Genomic DNA, 8,184 nt, shown 5'->3' on the forward strand with positions numbered 1-8,184 from the left:
AGACCTGGCCCTCAGCAGCAGACCCCCTGCCACCAGGGAGAGAGAAAGCCTCAGCCAGGCAGGCTGGGACCGCAGCCCAGGCACCCCTGCTTGTTTTTGAACGACAAGTGGTGGTGGAGGATGTGGGCAAACAGATCCCAGCTCTGCACTAACAGAATGGCAGCACTGCTACTTTCCCCAAGCCTTTGATCCAGACCCCAGCAGCATCCTGCAGCGCCTGCTTTGCCCAGCGGTGTCTGGAAACCACCGTCCCTTGCCTCCTGGCAGGCCAAAGGGCCCCTCCCTTCACCTGTCTCTACATCAACCTCCCGCAGACTGGGACACAGTCGCCCCCCTGACTGAGGTAAAGTACACAGACAGGAGCTTTGCACTTGCCTGGTCAGCCCCTGACCCAAGTGTAGAGTTACACTATCCTATTAACCTTTTGTTCCTTTGCTGCCTGGGAATTGCACCAGGCAGTTTCCCTTGGTAGTGCTGTTGTAAAAAGTGCTGTTTCATCTGCTCTCCAGAGGGCAGGGTGGCCTGTGGAGAGCTCCGCAGGAGAAAAGCACTTTGTGCGCGGGAGAAACTCAGCCTAGCCCCCATGACGTACAAACAGGCAGACGTCTTAAACTGTGAATGAACCAGCTCAAAAACTGGGCATTCCTTTCTCTCTCCTTTCTCTCTCCATCCCTTGGAAAAGCAGGCTGCACGGACTTCTTGGCTCTACCTCCCTTTGTGTCCTCCAAAAAGGCGCGAACTTCTAATCTTTACCCCTCCCCCAGACCTCAGTGCTGCCTCTGAACTCTGAGCTCCACCTACCCGTCAGCTAATTTACAGCACAGGCTAACAGCCTGCAGCTTCAGCTGAAAGCCCCTCACTCAACGCTTAAACTTTTTTCAAGGTTAAAACTTTATCCTTTGCTTTTCAAGGAAAAATAAACGGGGAATACCTAGCCTGCTTGCTGCACACCCATCTAAGCCAACCAAAACTGCTGCACCAGAGGTTTTTATTCGCTTGTAGCCCTTAAATTTCATTTTCAACCAAAAATTTTCTTGCTTCTCCATTTGAACGTTTATTTTTCTCCCTAATATCAGTGATGTATGTTCAAAAGTTTTCAATTTGCTTAAGTTTTCTTAAGTCACCTAATCTATTTCCACAGGTCAAATCAGCTACCATCATTCAATCCTTAATTAACAACCAGTTTCCTTTCACAGAAAAACTGTTACTGCCTATCCCAGAGACATAAATTTTTTCCCACAACCACATGAAGCAGACTTTAAAGATTCTTTCCAGGACTAAATCCCTCACAAACCCTTGCATTCTAAGGTCCTAACAATGCTCCCAAACATTGCAGACATTCTCCTCCTAGGGTCCTGCTCTTCTGTTGTAATTATTCTATAGGTTCACCCCAAAGAGGGAGGACAGTGTCTTCAGCTATAAGATCCATCAGAGACCATGTGGTCTCCTGGAGCCTGCAGATTATAGCAGCCTCATATCCATCAGAGACCACACCGTCTCCTGGGGCCTGCAAAGAACAGGACAGCCTTCTTCCAGATGCCTCATCTGATTGAAAGCTCCCTAGACATGTGCTGAACCAAACAGAGGACAGACAATAGACTTGATACCTTGCAGCTACAGATGAACTCTCTTGCCAAGCCAAATGGCTGCTGAACTTGGGAGAAGTTATGTGATAGTAAGGAAAACATAATGTCTATCTAGAATTAATTCATTGCTGTTCAAAACTGATGTTTTTACCCTCAAACTGTATTATCCATGGAAAATTGATTCTATAATCTCTTGCCTTGCCTACCTTCCTCACCCTCTGACTTAACTGTGTTACTCCTCTGTCCTATGATTTCTTCTAATATTTCCCACCCAAAATTTTCACCTCAAATGACACAATCACTCCAAAGCCTCTATACTTATCCCAACATAGTAGACATTTATTCTAATGGCATCTCTTATTAAAAAACAGAAAAGGGGGAGATGTGGGGCAGTGAGCAGTTCTGACAGCCTGAGTCCAGTAGAGCAGAGCCACCTCGGAACCCGGAGACCCACTGAGCATCAGGTCACAAGGGACCATAGGTGTTCAGTGAATTGCTCCTGGCACCAACGGCTCAGATTTCAGCCCAGACCCCTCACAGCTGCCCCTGCAGGAGATGTGTGCTCTATCAGGCAGACACTGCCTCAAACTCCCAGCATTCTAGCTGGACCTTACACACAGTCATCTGACCACAGGTCAGGTATGCCACGTCCCATACAATAAAAGGGGCGGTTTGTCCCCTCCTCACTCTCTTGCTCTCTTACCTCTCACTCTCTCACCCTTACCCTTCCTCTCTAACTCTTACCCTCTTGCTCTCTCTCTCCTCTTTGATCTTTGTTCTCTTTTCTACCTTTCTCCCTCTCCTTCTTCTTTTCTTTCTCTCTCCTTCCTCTCCTTTCTTTCTCTTTACTTAACTAGCATATTTCTCCTTCCTACAATAAAATAACTCATTTATACATTGACTCCTTTTTAATTAAGGCACTGTGCAGCAAACAGGTCAGCGCCTGGGGGGAGAGAGAGACCTGGCCCTCAGCAGCAGACCCCCTGCCACCAGGGAGAGAGAAAGCCTCAGCCAGGCAGGCTGGGGCCGCAGCCCAGCCCCCCCCCCCCACTTGTTTTTGAACGACACTTGCATTTGGAACATAGGTGTTCAGAATTGAGAGTTCATCTTGGTAGGTTTTTCCTTTGATGAGTATGAAGTGTCCTTCCTTATGCTTTTTGATAACTTTTGGTTAAATGGCGATTTTATTGGATATTAGAATGGGTACTCCAGCTTGTTTCTTGGGATCATTTGCTTGGAAAATTATATTACAACCTTCTACTCTGAGGTAGTGTCTGTTTTTGTCACTGAGGTGTATTTCCTGTAGGCAGCAAAATGCTGGGTCCTGTTTGCATATCCAGTCTGTTAGTCTATGTTTTTTTATAGGGGAATTGAATCTGTTGATGTTAAGAGATATTAAGGGAAAGTCATTGTTACTTCCTGTTATTTTTGTTATTGGAGGTAGCATTATGTTTGTGTGCCCATCTTCTTTTGAATTTGTTGAAAGATTACTTTCTTGCTTTTTCTAGAGTGTAGTTTCCCTCCTTGTATTGGTGTTTTCCATTTATTGTCCTTTGTAGGGCTGGATTTGTGGAAAAATATTGTTTAAATTTGGTTTAGTCAGAGAATATCTTGATTTCTCTGTCTATGGTAATTGAGAGTTTTGCTGGGTATAGTAGTCTTTGCTGACATTTATGTTTCCTTAGGGTCTGAATGACATCTGTCCAGGATCTTCAGCCTTTCATAGTCTCAATTGAGAAGTCTAGTGTAATTATGGTAAGCCTGCCTTTGTATGTTACTTGACCTTTTCCCCCTACTACTTTTAATATTCTTTCTTTATTTAATGTATTTGGTGTTTTGATTATTATGTGAAAGGAGGAATTCACTTCTGGTCCAATCTATTTGGTGTTCTATAGGCTATTATAAATACATCTGCTATGAACATAGTGAAGCATGTGTCCTTGTAATATGTTGGAACATCTTTTGGGTATATGCCCAAGAGTGGTATAGCTGGGTCCTCAGGTAATACTATATCCAGTTTTCTGAAGAACCACCAGAATGATTTCCAGGGTGGTTGTACCAGCTTGCAATCCCACCAACACTGGAAGAGTGTTCCTCTTTCTCTGCCTCCTTGCTATCATGTGCTGTCACCTGATCTTAGCCATTCTGAGTGGTGTGACTGGTTATTTCATTATTTAGATCTTTCTGTTTTTAATGCTTTCTTCCTGGTAGCCAGCATAGAGGAAGGCTTTCAAACTTGTGTTGATACTACTTTTTTAAAAGTATCATTATTATGTAATATTATTCTATGAAATGTCATTCTCTACTATTTCCTAGACTTTTACTTCACTACAGAATCAAAGAAAAATTTAATATGTTAAAGAGGTTTTAAAACACAATTCAGAAAATATGAGTGTTATCTTGAATCTGTCTTATAATTAAGTTCATTATTTAGTACAAAAACATGCACAGACAAGGTGCTAACACATACATACATACATTCATACATACGATTATGTATCTTAACAAAGAGATATTGGTTACAAATAAAATTCAGAAGATATGTCACAGTTTTACACTATACAGTTATAACTTAATGTTAAAATAATATATTTACCATTTTCACATAAACAAGTCAATTTTTTATTGTCAGGCAACAAAATTTCAAAATATCAGACCAAATTTGTTTATGTATAACCTGATTTTATTCTGATTATAAAACCATAGCATAAAAAACAAGATAAGGACTGAGAAAGCAGGCAATAGTTAAAAGGACTTACTGCTCCTATAGAGAATCAGTGTTCAGTTCACAGTATAGCAGTTCCTAGTTGTCAAGTAGTTCACAAACGGCTATAACCACAGTTGCAGAGGATTAAAGAACCATCTTCTGGACCCCACAGGGCATCTAAACACACACACACACACACACACACACACACACACACACACACACCCACACACGTCACTTTTATATATATACTATTTTGTTAAACTGACCTTCTTCTATCTCTTCAGGTCTAATAAAGAAAAGTTAAGTCAGTTTTCATATGGTATGAATTTGAAAGCAAATAATTTAAATTTTGCAAATAAATCTTTCATTGAATTACTTAAAGTACTTTTACCCAAGAATTCTGCTAAAGGTGTATATCATTCTTTTCCTTAAAAATATATATAGTACTATATTTTCTTATGATATTATATATTTCATATTATCAAGGTTTAAAATATTTCTGATCAAACTTGAAAATGCATAACAGAATACATATCACAATATATATAACAATGCACTATATATAAACAATCTATATAAACAACATATAATCACTTTTAGCTACCAATGCTACTAACAATGATCCTTTATACATTTTGTTATAGTAACATTGCTTTAAAAGATATTGTTATTACTACATAAATTAGTATTAGGATCATCTAAATTTTACATATTTGAGTAATATTTAGAAGGAAAACCTTATATTTCCTCTAAATTACGATAAGCTATTATTTGACATATTTTTCTTACTACAATATGACTCTGGCCTTGTCTCAGTTCTCTGATCCTTGTGTACTTCTTTGAATGCATTCAGAGAATACACACAGAACAAAGTATAGAATAAATATGGACAAACTATATAAGAAACATGTGAAGATAAAATAGATTTACTTCAAAGTAAACTTTGGGATCCTTAAGGATTTTGATTGATCACTGATGAAAGGAACCATTGTGTAAAACATGCTATCATGAAGTGACTAGGGGGAAGTGGGCAGAAAGTTTATTGTTTCAACCAATATGCTGACATAGAATCATTACTTCTTAATTCTGGAAAAGATAGTTTTTTGACAATTTATTTTCTTACCCAGATGATTAACAGTCTTATGTGGATTAACTTTTGAGGAGGCAAGAGTATGTCTTTATTCTTCACAGAAAGACTCTGTTAAGGAATAAATTTATGTTATTTTGGGTACTTTGGAATGTCAGTTCAATTACTTTGAATAAAACTGTGTAAGAAAACAAACCAAAGATATTTGAAGAAAAATTTAAAATATATGAAATAGTCATGCTTTACCAGGAACAAATACTTTTTGCATAATTGTCCTCAAAAAGAAAATCCTACAACCCAAATCTTCCCTTGTTTTACCTGATACTTTGATTTTAAATACTGGCAATTGTCACAGTTAAAATTCTAAGATGAAGTAATTATGATAGCTTTCTCCTTCTTGAAATGATGTCTTACAAGGAATGTAGAATGTGGGGGGTAGGTCTCAGACTAGATGACATTTAAACTTGCTAGTTTAGAATAAGCTGCCTAAAGTATTTACTTCCATTCTTGATGTTGATTTTAGACAACACATTTTTTTAAAGATTTATTTATTTATTATATGTAAGTACACTGTAGATGTCTTTAGACACTCCAGAAGAGGGCATCAGATCTCATTATGGGTGGTTGTGAGCCACCATGTGGTTGCTGGGATCCTAACTCAGGACCTTCGAGAAGAGCATTCAGTGCTCTTACCCGCTGAGCCATCTCGCCAGCCCACAACAACACATTTTAAACACTGTGTCATTCTACATTTCAACTAATTGGAAAATTCCCATTTTCTTTTCAGCTTTGCCATTCACACTGAAGCCAGTCACCAGTTCCATGAAGTTTTCATCTCTAATTATTATAGAGCCCTGTGAGCTAAGTCTGTGCTCTCAGAGATTTATCATCAAGCAGAAGCCCATAAACTGGACAAGAAGAAAAGGTAGACTAAAAGATGACAAGCTTTTATGAAACTTAATACTGTATCAATTTGTTGAAAGCTAATTTCAGCAATGAAGAATTCTTGACATGATTAGATAACTGTCCGTAGAGATTCTTAGACATAAAGTTTGAATATGAGTATATGTGTACAGTGGGTAGATGTTTAGATATTCAGAATGAAAGTACTACTAATTCCTTAAAAATAATGAAATTATCACAATCTGGAGATATAATATTTGGTAAGGGAAGTAAAGTACTTAGAGTATCTTTTTCACAAAATTCGAAGAAAATTGTATTGACTTAGAATTTATAATATTAAATGAGATCACCCAATCTCAAACTCCACAAATACTTGTTCTCTCTAATATTAGGTTTTAGGCTAAAATGTATACATGTATACATGTGAACAAATATAACTGTAGCTATAACATAACATATAGAAGGGAGAACAAAAAAGGGTAACATAAGGAAAGATGACATGCTGACAAAGATAATTGTTTTTACTTTTAGCTTTGTCATATTTTTTATAGTAGAAATTAGGGGATGGATAAAGTTACAAAAATGTAATTGATAACAAGGCTGTAAAATGTAAAGCAAAAGCTTCGCAAATTCAGAGTGTCTCTTCTAACTGTATAAAAATGCACTAAAATGTAAAGACTTTAACCTAGCTGTGTGTCATTTTTATTTACAAGGTATTTTATGAAAATAAGTGAGGAATATTAGCAAAGTTTCATTACTTAAAATTAAATTATAATTTAAGAATATATAGATTTACAAATAATTGATGAGGATATTTAGAAATTACTACTGTTTTACAAATATGTTCTATAATATACTAGAATGAAACCAATAGATTATCTATCATTATTCACTGAACTTTAATAAAGGACAACTCTATATAACAGAAGAAATAGATTCTAAATGTCATTTAGCATATAAAATCCCCTTCCCTATAGAAACATAGCAAATGAAATGGCTTCCTAATCCCTAATTTTATATCAAGGAAATGGAGAGAATGTTTATGACTTCTGTTGTATGGTCCACATTCTAGAGAGTATGATATGACAAAAGAAATATTCAGTACTATAAATTTACCTTATTAAAAAAGTCACATTTGTATGAATTGTTCTGGTGGTGTGTCCAACTCCATTGATATTCACTTCAGATTGTTCTCATTTAATATTCTTGAAATCCCTGACCCAAATGGAGGAATTAGGGGATGGAATGAAGGAGCTGAGTGTTTAGCAACCCCAGACAAAGAACAAAAGTATCAACCAACCAGACCCCTAATGCTCCCAGGGACTAAACCATCAACCAAAGTATACACATGGAGGGGCCCATGGCTCCAGTTGCAAATGTAGCAGAGGATTAACTTATTTGGCATCAAAGGGAGGGGAGCTCCTTGGTCCTGTGGAGGCTCGATGATCCAGTGTAGGGGACTAAATTAAATCATATAGTTGAAAATAGTAGAAAGAAAAATGGTCCCTGAGTTGGATAAACAGGCAGTAATACCTTGTTGTGTATATAATTCTAGTAATCAAAGTGTCCCTTGGAAAGGAAATTATGTCAGCACAGTCTTCATGATTAATTTTAATAGAAATAGACTGGTTCAGTAATCAGAATGGATGTATTTACCTTATGGTTTAACATGGATGAAGCTGAGTTTTACAGACTCTGTGTTTACGAAAATAAACAAAAATATTTGTGTACAAGAAATGTATGAATTTTTAAGGTAATGCTTAGTAAAAAACAAGAAACATAAAAATTCTGGAACTTATAATATCTTCATAGAGACTTACGTTTTTTCAAATAATTATAGATAATCAACAGTACTGTTAAGGGTACTGGTAAAAAATAATGATTGTGAATTACAAAAA

The 8,184-nt window shown here is 37.2% G+C and overlaps 1 pseudogene; it reads left to right on the plus strand.

The window, feature by feature from the left end:
* Positions 1-8,184, plus strand: part of LOC116088390 — a 23,177-nt pseudogene that overhangs the window by 10,861 nt on the left and 4,132 nt on the right.

This window comes from Mastomys coucha, chromosome X (genome assembly GCF_008632895.1).
Source record: "Mastomys coucha isolate ucsf_1 chromosome X, UCSF_Mcou_1, whole genome shotgun sequence".
In the NCBI taxonomy this organism is placed as follows: Eukaryota; Metazoa; Chordata; class Mammalia; order Rodentia; family Muridae; genus Mastomys; species Mastomys coucha.